Here is a 14,149-nt window from a genome sequence, read left to right as displayed (position 1 = left end):
TGACATGCATCCACATTATGTAATCACATTATCTTATAGGTTGGTTTTGTCTTTCCACAGTGAAACACCATAACAAGAGGAGAATATCTGAATCTCATTTTGGTCAGCAAACAACAAAACTGCATCACAGCCAACATCTGCTTAAACCCCAGTTCTTTCCTCTCGCTGTCTTTACATTGATCATCTAAACCCATGACTTGTTCTCATTCATATATTTTTCTAGTTCTCTCATTTGAGTGAGCACAAAGAATGATCATATAGTGATCTGATAGCCGCTCTAAAATGCTGTTTCTTTACCAAGCAGTGTAGAGCAGAAACATTTAACTGATAATTTCATTGAATTATCACACAGAAATTAAAAGAAAAAAACAAACAAACAGCCAGAAAATTTTCAGCTGGGGGCAGCAGAGAGTTGTCTTCTTTACTTTACTGAAACACAGCCCTGATCAGGCTCAAGGCTTCAGTATGCTTCAAACAAACTTCTTCAATCTTAACTCAAGGTCCACTTACTTGCTATTTCCAGAGCTTTTAAGTGCAACTCATAGCGTTTCTCAGTGGATGTAGTTTGCTCAGTTGCCACCATGTCGTCTAAAGTGCGGTCAACTTGAAATTGTACACTGTCTTGCAGTTAGCTTGAAACATAGTTAGGCCTTCTCACCATCACTTTCCAGCAGTTTTTTTACTTGTCTTCACCAAAATATGTGGAAGAGTTGTATTTTCAGATTTACACAGTGCAGTGGTGATATAGCGTGAACTACTGTGTGTGTTTGTGCATGTGTGTTGACGTTTTTGTTGTGTAAAACAGTGTGTATTTGTGTATGTGAGAATGAGTGGATCTGAAGTTAATCTGCAGTTAATGTGTGTGTATAGAGTGTGTATGTGTAAGTATGGGTGTGTAGCTATGTGAGCTCATGTGTGTACCTGTTGGAACTTGTGACCAATCTGTAGAGTGTGTGAGCATGTGAATCTGTATGTGTGTGTGTGTGTGTGTGTGTGTGTGTATGAGTGAAGACAGCATATGGACAGTGCCCTCCCTTCCTGTAGGGAGGGGAACAACGTAGCTCTCTGTGAACCACAGCTTGACCCCTGACCTCTTAGGATCACACACACACACACACACACACACAAAGAGAGACACACACACACACACACACAAACCCAGATACCTATGCACACCTAAGCAGATATACATCCAGTGTCAGCCAGCCGGTTGTCCTCACTGGCTGAGTGTCCCACACAGAGACTGAGAGGAGAGAGGAGGTGAGAGTGACAGTCAGGCAGACAGACAGGATTGTTTTCTCAGGCTGGAATTCACTCTGACTTTTTTAAACCCACGTGTCACCCAGCAGGGAAACCAACACTCAGCAGCAGACCCTCTTTTCCCATTTAGGTCATTTCTTCCAGCTGTGCGTCACTGTGATGTCATGAAGTAGGAAGCAAGAACACGTCTTCACCGTGAGCAGCTCTGAGCGGTTTTAGCCAACAGTGAAACAAACAGCAAATAACAGGCACCAGAAGTCCTTTGTTTTCCATCTCTGAAATACTAAATTGGTCTGCGTCACTCACATTTTTTATTTTTTCCAGTGTTAACCCTCATTAGGTTTCTGTCTGAAGGCCTTTTAAAAAAAAATTCAGAGTTACTCTTGTGTGAATTTGCCTCTGAGGGTGTGATAAGAGCATGAAATCAAAAGCACATCTTTGTGTAACTCGAGATAAATACTGGCCTGACCATGTTGCTTCATAACTCAAAGCGTTGCCTGTGTTCCTTTCATGAATTCATTTGATACTTCTGTCTGCACATGCTGTGTGCAGTGTGTGTGCTGTTATTGTGTGTTGTTGTTTTTGGTGGCATCTATGCTGCCAGAAATAAGACAAGAAGGTGCTGTGGTAAAGATCTCAAAGTGATCTAAAATCATTATCAATAACTCAACTTTCCCACTTGCAAACAAATTATTTATTGCTGTAGTGTCCTTGAAATCTTTTGTTGCTATCATTGCTGGTCTTTGCCTTTTTTTTAAGTTTTCTAATCTTTTAGTTTCTTTGGTTTCTGCTCTTTGCTATTGTGATCATTGTTGCTTATTATAACTACCCAGTCTGTTTATTCTAAATAAGCCACTGCATTGCTTTGGATGTAAAATGTATCCATTTGCTGGAGAATTTTTTTCCCAATCTGACCTGCCAGTCACAGAGAGCACACACTCTTCTCTTGGGCATGTACAGGATGATACATCTGCCAACAGCTTTTGTACAAACAGCCTTCTGCTGTTTTGGTGACATTGTTGGTTGTTTACAGACCAAACAGGAAAAAAAAACCTAACTGTGCCAGCAAGTCAAGATTGTCCAAAAACAGGTCAAATGCCTGTGATCACACTGACCGTCGAACCTCAGCATTTTGGTACGGCCTCTTTTCCTCGCCACAATGAATCAACAGCCGTCGTTTTCAAGTTCATCTGCTTGGAAGAAAAACCTGATTTTGGTGGTTGAAAACACCAGCTAATTGAGGGCATAAAAAACATAAAAAGGCCAGTTTCTAACATTTCAGATTTAAAGCATTGCAAGTGCATTTTGCAACCTGTTTTAAAGTGTGGTATTCACAATGCACACTGGGCAGTCAGTGCACCTCCTTCCTCCTAGTTCAACTGTTTGATCCTCTACGAGTAGAGGGCAAAATGACAGGAGAGGCAGCATGAACAGAGCAGGGAAGGACAAGAGGATGAGGAGAGAGAAAAGGAAAGAGATGAGGTGAGAGGAGAAGAAGAAAAGAAGAGAAGAGGAGCAGAGCAGCAGCTGGCAGGTGTCAGGAGACACAAAGGGCCATCTGTCCATCCAGTGCTATCTCCACACACACACACACTGCATTAAACTTTCCTCTTCACAACAACATGCCTTGACACAGCCGCTTACCTTCAGTTCTCTTCATTTGTCTTATTTCTTGTAGTTTTCATCCCAGTTTCTAGTTTATTTTCACAATTTCATCACCGACTGTTTGTCTGACTGTGTCAGTATTAGCTGGCTGTTTACAGTTAAATACTTGAGTTCCAGTCTTGGTCTTTTGTTTTTCTGGTTTTAACTCCACAGGCCTCCACAGACGAGTCCAGGGGAGCTGTAATGGTGTGTGTGTGTGTGGTATGTTGCTACTGCTCTTAACTCTGCAAACACAAAGTTCCTCAGCTACTTACCAAAACAGGCATACATACAGGCACACACACACACACACTGCGCTGACCCCTGACCTTTCACCTCAAACAATCTCTCTCCTGGGAGTTTTTAAGAGTGTGTGGAGCACTGGGACGACACATTAAAAACTACTCTCCCAACACAGAGTTGACCATGAAGCGTGAGAGCAAGAAGTGAACTGGACATAAACAACTTCTCACATCTGCTCTGTAGTGACACAGGCAAAACTATGAGACACACACACAACGTATAGGGACACTCAAGTATTTTACCCATATGTGATTTCTGAGCATCTCATTCAAAACCTGTGGACATTAATCTGCTGCTTCTACTCTTCTAGTTTCATTCATTCATTATTTATACTGCTCCTCCGTTAATCCCAGCTGTCACTGGGCGAGAGGCGGGGTACACCCTATACGGATCGCAAGTCCACCGCAGGGCCAACATATATAGACAAATAAACCATTCACACTCACATTCACACTTTAGACAAGTTAGAGTCACCACTTAACCTAACTGCATGTCTTTGGACTGTGGGAGGAAGCTGGAGTACCCAGAGAGAACCCACACAGGCACAGGGAGAACATGCAGACTCCACACAGAAAAGCCCCGGGCTCAAACCCAGAACCTTCTTGGTGTGAGGCAACAGTGCTTAACCACTGCACCTCTTCTAGTTCAGTCTTCCCAAAAGATTTCTAAATCTGGCTGCAGGGATATGCTCCCATTCAGCCACCAGAGCGTTAGTGAGGTCAGTCACCGATGTTGGGTTATAAGGCTTGGCTCACAGTCAGCTAAATAACCCCAAAGGTGCAGTGGTTACAGCATTATTACACAGATTTTTCATGGATATGTTTAAACCCTTGCTGCATTTGGTTGAGGTCAGGGAAAGATCATGATTTGGTTTAATACAGAAACAAGCAACACAGCAAGTTTACTTATACTTAACAAAAGACACAATCTTTTCATAACCTTAACCAAAGTACTTTTGTTGCCTGAACCACAGACGGGACTGTGGGTGCCAGTGCTGGTTTTTGGTGTGACAGCTGTGCACTTTATACACCTGCCATCAACCTCCTCTTGATTCCACTACTGTTGATAAATGTAGCTCTTCATTCATTCATTCAAAAAAAGTTTTCTCTGAATGTAATTGACAAAGTTGGAAACATGTAATTGTCTAATATATCAATGAACACTGTGTATAATCCTAAGCATTTTCCATGTCCCCAAAAAATGTTACAAAATGCTTAAAGAACTGTAATTCAACTCAGGCATACAGTTCATTTTCAGAATGCTGACTTGTCCCCACAGTGATGATAAAAATGATAACTGCCTTTTAGTATCTGGAGATATTTTCTTTAATAGAAGGTCAAATTCTTTCTATTTTGTTTTTTTTTTTTCCTGAAGAAATAGATTGCCCAGGTCACTTGCACTTTTGGCCATAAAATGTCCATCACTGGGTTTCCTGCTTGGTCTACTGTGTATGTGTTATGCTTATATATTATGCATGATGACAAAGAGTTTCAGGTTTTGTTTATGGCAGGTGCTCTAATGCTAATCCACCTCGACTGCCCCAGGACAGTGTCATTTTGTAATATAATTCAGCTGTAAGACACTGGATGATGATGCACTGGTCAGACAGCTCTTTTCCAAAGAAAACAGGAGCAGGAGAAACAACACTCCCACTGAGGACAACATCTGAAATCTGCTGTTTTTTTAGGGCAGGTCAGACATCATCTGGATCTTCCTCACACCCACTAACACACTCTGTTGCTCTTTCTCCTCTTCCTAAAACAACTCTCTAATTCATTCCTATCCCTCCACCTTTCACTCTCCCTCCCCCCCACAAACCCTCATCTCTCTCCTTCCTTCCCCGTCCAGCAGACAGAGGGCGGATGCTGGCAAACACTTCCTCTCTCCACGAAGTTACTTCCTGTCTCTGGGAATCCATTTCCTGTTCAGAGCTTCTACTACAGTACTTAGAGCATTCCTCAGGAGTTTCTCTATCACACACACACACACACACAGACACACACACACACACACACACACACACACACACACACAGTCTTATGACTCTGGGTCATTAGTGTGCGTTGGCTGAGAGTCCCCTTGTCAGCAGTCCTCTTCTGTAACTCATGTGTTTGTCTCAAAGGCCAGTCATTCATAATCAGTCTCTGTATATACTATATGTACGTTTACAGTGAGACAATTTTGAAGGTAACGGGACTTAATAACGGGGACTTTGATCAAGCATCATTTCATGCCACTTGAACATGATATTGCACAAGTAAGATAGTTAATGGTTCTTTTGAGTTGTTTCTGGCACTTTGTCAAGTTGAAAGACAAAGTGAGTATGATAAAATGGGAAGAAAGTGCGAGGACGAGGAAAGTAAGAATGAAAAATAAAAAGAGTTCTTGGCAGGAAACAGGCATGGTTTCCTGTGGTATTACAGTAACACCATGAGCCTGTATGACACATACACATACACATACTCCCCCAACACACACACAGTCTTGTTTCTAATTACTGGCAGCATTATCTAGACTTACGTTTATATTTGTCTAAAATGTTGGACCACAGCTGTGTCTGTGTGTGTGTGTGTGTGTGTGTGTGTGTGTGTGTGTGTGCTAGAAGTCTCAAACACAAAGGCAAAATGGATCGGCATTTGTGCCAACACTCACACATTAACACACACATTAACACATACAGTGCCAGTCAAATATTTGGACACACTTTCTCATTCAGTGGTTTTTCTTTGTTTTTATTACTTTCTACATTGCAAGTTGATATTTGTGACAACCTTCTCTCTCTGGTGTTGTGCCTGTTACTTGGGTTGTGGCTGTTTTTTTCAGGCACTGGAGAAGGGCGTGGCAGGAAGACATCAGCACCTGAGCTTGTTAGTGACTCTGACACACCTGGGCCCTGTGTGTCAGTGATTCTTATAAAAACCCTTTCAGAGCTCAGCTCTGGTTGTCTCTGTCTCCTTGAGACACCCAGTTGGTTTTGATTGGTATGTGGTTTGTGTTGCTGCACCTTACAACACTGCATAACCTTCACTCATGCACTCACCAATACTACTGATCTTACTGACCTACACAGACCACTGTTTAAGTTTTCTCTCAGGTTCATTCATTCTTTTTAAATAAAATCATTTGCTATTTGGATCTGTTGTGTCCTTCTCCCTCTTTTGTCGTGGCTGTGTGGCCTGGTTTGTAACATATTGAAGATTTCAAAACTATGAAGGAGCACATATGGAATTATGCAGTGAACCAAAAAAGTTTTAAACAATTTTAGATTCTTAAAAGTAGCCTCCTTTTGTTTTGATGATAATTTTGCACACTCTTGGCATTCTCTCAGTCAGATTCATGAGGTAGTCCCCTGGAATGGTTTTCAGTTAACAGGTGTGCCTTATCAAGAGTTCATTTGTGGAATTTCTTGCCTTCTTAATGTGTTTGAGACCATCATTTGTGTTGTGCAGAGGTAGGGTTGGTACACAGTTCTATACAGTGAATAGCCCTATTCAGCTGCTGTTCTAATTCATATTATGGCAAGAAACACTCAACTATGTAAAGAGAAACAACAGTCCATCATTACTTTAAGACATGAAGGTCAGTCACTCCAGAAAATTTCGAGAACTTTGAATGTATCCTCAAGTGCAGTGATGAAAACCATCAAACATTGTGATCAAACTGGCTCTCATGAAGACCACCCCAGGAAAGGAAGACCAAGAGTTACCTCTGCTGCAGAGGAGAAGTTCATTAGAGTTACCAGCCTCAGAAACCACAAATCAACAGCACCTCAGATTAGAACCCACATACATGCTTCACAGAGTTCAAGTAGCAGACACATCTCAACATCAACTGTTCAGAGGAGACTGGGTGAATCAGCCTTCATGGTTGAGTTGCTGCAGAGAAGCCACTACTGAGGAAGAACAACAACAAGAAGAGAATTGCTTGAGCTAAGAAACAAAAGGAATGGACATTAGACCAGTGGAAATCTGTACTTTGTTCTGATGAGCCCAAAATTGACAGTTTTGGTTCCACCTGTCATGTCTTTGTGAGATGCAGAGAAGGTGAGCGGATGGTTTCTACGTGTGTGGTTCCCACAGTGAAGCATGGAGGAGGAGGTGTAATGGTGTGGGGGTGCTTTAATGGTGACACTGGTGGTGATTTATTCAAAATTCAAGGCACATTTAACCAGCATGGCTACCACAACATTCTGCAGCAACATGCCATCCCATCTGGTTTTAGCTTAGTTTGACCATTGTTGTTTTTTAAGAGGACAATGACCCCAAACACACCTCCAGGCTATGTAAAGGCTGTTTGACCAAGAAGCAGAGTGATGGAGTGCTGTGTCAGATGACTGGTCTCCACAATCACCTGACCTTGAGATGGTTTGGGATGAGTCAGACCACAGAGTGAAGGCAAAGCAGCGAACAGGTGCTCAGCACCTCTGGTAACTCCTTCAAGACAAAACAAAGGAGGCTACTTTGAAGAATCTAAAATATAAAACATATTCTGGCTGGTTTAATACTTTTTTGTTTACTACATAATTCCATATGTGTTCCTTCATAGTTCTGATGTCTTCCATATTAATCTACAATGTAGATAATAATGAAAATAAAGAAGAACCACTGAATGAGAGGGCGTGTCTTGACTGGTATGTTATACACATGCAGACACATGCTGTTAAGTAAAACATGCAGTAAATACACTGTTGCCCATAAAGTTGGAATAATTTTTTCAGACACATTCCTCTTTTTATTCCTATTTATACACATCAGTAATCACCTTTGACCAATTTTGTTTTTGAGAAGATATACACTTTATCCATCAAGAATAAATCACATTGTCACAATCATTTCATGAGAAGAGGTAAAAAAATATTTTATTTCAACTTGATGAGCAACAGTGTATATTTAGAACATAAACGGTGTCATGACACAGACTTCCCCACATCATGCTGTTCTAAATCCCCCTGTCTCATCCTCTTCATTCTTTTCTTAAGTTTTTCAACACACACACCCGTGCTAGATGTACAGTATATTTATATACCTCATATCCGAGTTGCGTGGATAGAGAATGATTCTCCACAGCTGCTCTTCAGTATCATTGACTTTGGTGGTACACAAAACTGAACAACTATTTGGGTTTGAATCTAGAGCACAGCTGAGGCATAGGGACAAACAAGAATCATTTTCATTCTTCCTTGTCTGTCAAACCATTTATTCAGCCACCAATAGTAATTACCTTATGAGGTTCATAAAACCAGACCAACCAACCCACACCCTCCCCCACCTCTGCTCACTGGTTGTTGCATGATATAACAAATGCATATTTTGTTTGAATGTTTTGCCAGGTAACGACAAATCCAAACAACACTGAACACCAAACTCTGATGGAGAAACATTGTGTGAATATGGGCCTGGGCCAAACTATTGTACGTTGCATGCAGGAAAAAAAATGCATGGATGTAAATGGGGAAATGAAGCTGTTTTTATCAAGTGGAACAGCCTGTACACGCCAAGACTTGAACAGGACAAAGATTAAATATCAAAAGACCATTAATATTTTCCTCAGTCGACATTGAAATGTTCCCCAGTGTGTGTGTGTTTCCCGAGTCTGATGAACTCCCTGATTGCCAGTTGCAGGTCACTCTGCTAACTCCAACTCCAACACTAATTTAAACACATAAGCTCAAGTAAAAGTAATCAGCCATATGCTATAGTGACCTGCTTGCCATTGACATATCCCAACATGCCACAATCAAATTCACAATAGAGTTGACTGTACTCAGTGTTAACACACTCCAACCAATGAGCAGAACATCAGTGTATTTGTGTGTGAGGAAATGCATCCTATACTGGAGGGTCTGTTTGGTCTTTTTAAGTTGTACGGCTGCTGGTGTGTTTGTTCATTGTTGCTCCTCAGCCTCCTCTCTCCCATCTGCTGCTACTCATTAGCATGGAAACAGGACCGGGAGCGTTTTCACACATACACACACTGGCCATTAATCAACAAGTCAGACCAGGGTCCATTCCCACACATACACGCCACACAGATGAAAACAAAGCCCATACACACAGACACAGACACAGTGCCTAATCATAGAAACGTCCCAGAGCACACTTTACTAGATCTCCACCACACCTGTTGTCTCAGAGGATCAGACCTGGCAACCCAAATTTTTGTCCATCAAATCAGGCGACCTAGTGATGTGTCAATTGCTTTTTACTCTTTAAGTGACAAGTGTTCCCTCGTGGCACCATCTCTGAACACAAGGAGATTTGTTCCCATCAGCTGTTCTCTTTTTTGTCTTCATGGGATGAATTGGCAAGTATTATTGTGTGGAATTTGCTGTCTAATTTGTCTAGCCGTCATGAATGGGCATATTGAAGAGAAGAGTGTATTCCCATGAACTGACAACCTTGTGTAAATGAGAATTGTTTGTAAAGGCCAACCAGCAAGCCATGTCGCAGACGGTAAATACAACGGCAAATTGTCTCCATGTTGGGAGGTACAAATTTATTCTGACCCTGAATTTTTTTTTAAAAAAGGTAAATAGAATAGTTAAATATAATGAGGACAGCAGAGAGGGCTGCACACATTAAAAAAGAACAGCAACATAAGACAAAAAATAATCTTTAAAATGGCTAAAGTGTAAAGTCATTTCAGAACCAGAATCTTTATTTGTCATTGTACAATTATGACAAAATTATAGTGAGCAGCTTCCCAGTAATTTTCATTTTCTCCATCTAAAGTCAACTCTGAGGTCACTGTGAGGACTGATTAATACAGTTTTACAATCTCACTGATAAAAGAAGAGAAAAAAAACAACAGAGCTTGGAGTTTCCACCACGCAACAAGACTACACAAGTTTCCCTTCCTGCTCTTCCAGAGTCCAGTCACCGTCAGCACTTATCATATTGGGTTTTTTAACCTGACTCATTACTGTCACTCCACGCATCACATTTTCTCACTTCAGTCTTTCCAGGTCTTCACCATGACATTAAACGAAGCTTGATTTCTCCTAAACTAGAACCTGACCACTCTGCTGTCAAAGCAGTTCACTCACAGAGGAAGCTCACATGCAGCTTTACATGTGAGAAATTCTAACACTTATGTTCATGCTGTGCACTAGAAATATAATTTCAGACAGCATTTAAAAAAGGTCATCAAACATCTAGCTTCTCAACCTCTACAGCTGCAGGACCTGTTTTAGAAATATCCATTTTAAAGATATAGCTAAGTCTGAATCATATACTGATAAACAACATCTTTACATTTTTCCATTTTATGATGCAGCCATGCACACAAACAAAACAAATGAGTTTGATATTGTAACACTGTATGATTCTCTTTCAAATGTTGGAATAAGCAGAGTACATGTGGATAGGTAACAAGATAAAAGTGTTTTGGTGTTGGGCTACCATGAGCCTCCAAAACAGCTTCAGTGTTTTTTGACGGAGACTCTATGGAAGTCTACTAGTTGTAGAGACATGCCACTGGAGAGATAATCATTCTTCAGAGAGCACTGTCGAACACACAGTTTCATACTCATACACATCGTTACATATCATTTAGTGTCTCCTTGTGCTTTGATGGAGGCAGCTACTTTTCTTATGTTTCTCCACTCATTTATCTCAGGTTTTTTCCTCACTGCACCAGAAAGGCTCAGCCACCAAAGGTCTGACAAAGCTGCTCTGGACTTTAACCCACTGAACAAAGCACCAACATCAAGCAGGTAAAGCTATTGTGTTTTCTCACCTACTGCTAAAGAGTTGAAGACAAATGCACAAGAGAGAGAGAGAGAGATAGAGAGACATCTGCTGTATCTGTATCACCCACTCTCTCTCTCTCTCCCCTCCTGTGTGTCCTCTGTGGCAACATCTGCTTCCTCCACTGCTCTTTCCCATCATGCAGTGGGCGTGTCCTTTGTGTTGCCCCCCAATTTCATTGTTCTAGCCAATCATTGTCCTCGCCAAGCTGTTCCCACGATGCACCAGTAATGACCAGAAGGCACTGATGGGAGCTGGTGTCTGTGAAGGAATGACTCTCTTTACAACCGCTTTAACCCCCAGGGAGAAATGACAATAAACAAAATAAAAAACAAAACAATGTTCTGAAAGAGAAATGAGAAGTGTTGTTTGTTTTAATTGCTTTGAATTTCAGCAGCATCCCCCAAAGCTATGATCTAGATAAAAAATGTATGTACATCAACTGATAGAAGGGAAATTTAATAGAGTCGTACTCTGCAGATATTAACAGAGTCAGAGGGGAGAAACAATCAGGGAAAGAGGGGGAGAAAGAGTGAGTGAAAGAGAGAGATGGAGCTTTGGGAAAAGATCAGAGCCTGGTCCCTGGGGAGCTGCGACAGATGAAGTAGCTGAATAAGCTGTCTGTCATTGTGTGACTCGGGCTGCTGTGGTCACTTCGTTTGTTCAAACTCAACAATGGAGGATGGCTGAGAGAGAAATCTCTGTTTTCCCACAAGATTTAGCCCAAAAAATCACTAGTCAGTGATGCTCTGTGTATGCGTGTGTGGGGATTTGTCCTGGTGACAAATTGAAATGCTAATAAACGATGGAGTGGCGAGAGGTGCAAAGTCAGTGAGTCACTGTTATGATGCTCCATCTGTGACTGTGACTGCAAATCAGCAAAATAGATGAAGACATGAGGAGAAGAAAAGGATTGAAATGTAAACTCTGTGTTTGCACAAATCTCCATAAAAAGCTTTGGTGGAATTATTTTACATACGGTGTTGTCAAGTGGTTTTTAAATTTGAATTTAAACTTTGGTAAATAAAGCAAACACCTCAGTGAGTCAGTAACAGAAGAAGAAATCTAGATGTTTAGAATCAGGTCAAAAAGATTATTCTTTCTAATGTAAAACAAAAGTTTTTTCATTTCCAAGCAATAAAAATAATGTACTTTCATTTTGGCCATTTAATCCTACGTGCCAGCTGAGAGATATCATCATACGTATCCCTAAGCAACAAGGTGTGAACAAATTCGGACATCAGAGCAAAGACACCTGTGACACACTCCTCAGCAGTGGGTGGCAGTAGTGAGTGACTTCATAAATTTGCCAGCCACCCAAAAACATAAAAAGGACAAAAAGGAAAGTGAAAACTGGAGTGCCGAGTGTTAGAAATATGAAGAAAAGAGTATGAGCTGCAGAGGCAACAGGCAGAAAAAGAAAGGGACGAACAGCAAGACAAGACAAGAATAATCCTTGGTTCAACAATAACATGATGGAAAGATGGTCTTTCTGACTGGGCTTGGAGATGGCACCCGTTTTACTCGACTGGTAACTGAACATCTGGCTCCAACCATGCATTACTTACTGTGTCAAAGTGGTAGTTCTGTGTGGGGATTACATTTTTCTGTCATTGCTGTTTGTGGCCATGATTCCACATCCTAATGTTAGGAGTGTTAGTGCTCCACAGTAAACTCAAGTCTTATGCAGTGGAAGCACAGCTCTAAATTACATAAACTACCTCACTGTCTCGCATGATCGGGTTTATTTTTGTCATTCCAACCAATAGTAATCAGGTTTGTTGTCAGACACATCCCAGTTACTTTCTTTCATTTATCAGCACCTTTGGAGAATTACATGATCCATCCATATGATTGCTCGTTCTTTTGTCGATCTGTAACCTGGCTCATAATCAGCAGAGCTAAGTTTCAGACTACCAGACAAAATGAGAATTTCTAACTCATGATTGCAGCCACTAGACTGTATTTTTCCACAGTGTGTGAAGATGATGTGGATTATAACATTAGTGGAACATAATCACATGTTTGGTAACTCACTAACTGCTGTGGCCGTGGCTTCAGTTGTCATCCCCGCTGAGGAGAGACCCTTCCCTGTTGCTAGTCACTCAGTCACAGTAAAGCTAGCTCTTTGTAACTTTTGGCACACAACTGCTGTGGGTTGAGATGCGTCAGTGTCCTGTAATTACCACTTTTGGTCACAGAGGCTGCTGTTGCCACTGCTCAGCAAAAGTTACATAGTCTCACTTTAAAGTAAAGAAAAATATGCTTACCAAAGGCACACTAGTGTTGTCTTGTATTCAAAGTGGCTGAATGCCCATAAAACATTTGGGGAAAAAAGGGTGGTGAGGTGGGTAAAGATTTGGAGCAAAGGTCCCTGCCTTGGCTTGAACTGGAGACATTGTGGTCTATGATCGGCATGTTCTAGGACATGAGGGAGCCCCAGTTTGTCCAGTTTGAACTGCTTTCAGTAAAGTACTGTGTGTGTGTGTGTGTGTGTGTGTGTGTGTGTGTGTGTGTGTGTGTGTGTGACAGGTGACCAGAGAGTGGACAAAAGAAGGGTCAGTGGCCAAGTGTGAGCTCTTTTCTTCTCCTCCTGTTGTCCTTTTCCAAGCAGTCTCTCTCTCTCTCTTTCTCTCTCTCTCTCTTTCTCACACACACACACACACACACACACACACACACACTGACATGCATGCTTACACACATGAACACACTGACACACACATATACATTCAAACAAATCTGTGAGAGGAGAGGAGAAGAGAGTATGAATGGACAGATTAATCAGATTATAGCAGAGACACACTTAAACAGCCTGTTCTCTGGATTAGATATGGTCCTGCCTACTCCCTGTCAGAATAAAAAGCGTGTGTGTGTGTGTGTGTGTGTGTGTGTGTGTGTGTGTGGGTGGGGGTAAAAGAGATCATTTAATTTCATTATATAGTATATCCAAAATGCATACTTACACTTTGTATATTTAGGGATAATGGGCATCGTAAATCCTGTATCATGTAAAAGTGGTATGATGATACAAAACAAAATGTTCAGTACTATGGTTCCATGTGAAAGGGAAAACAAGCCCATGTGAATATGTGGCCAATCTAACATACACTCTCCTATATATTTTTTTGCCGTGAAGAAGTTTCGATTTCCCCCTCAGAAGTTCAAAGAGTGCTGTTCTTTATGTGCAGCAG

This window comes from Lates calcarifer, linkage group LG2 (genome assembly GCF_001640805.2).
Source record: "Lates calcarifer isolate ASB-BC8 linkage group LG2, TLL_Latcal_v3, whole genome shotgun sequence".
NCBI lineage: Eukaryota > Metazoa > Chordata > Actinopteri > Centropomidae > Lates > Lates calcarifer.
The sequence above is the reverse complement of the archived record's forward strand: the minus strand, read 5'-3'. Positions refer to the sequence as shown.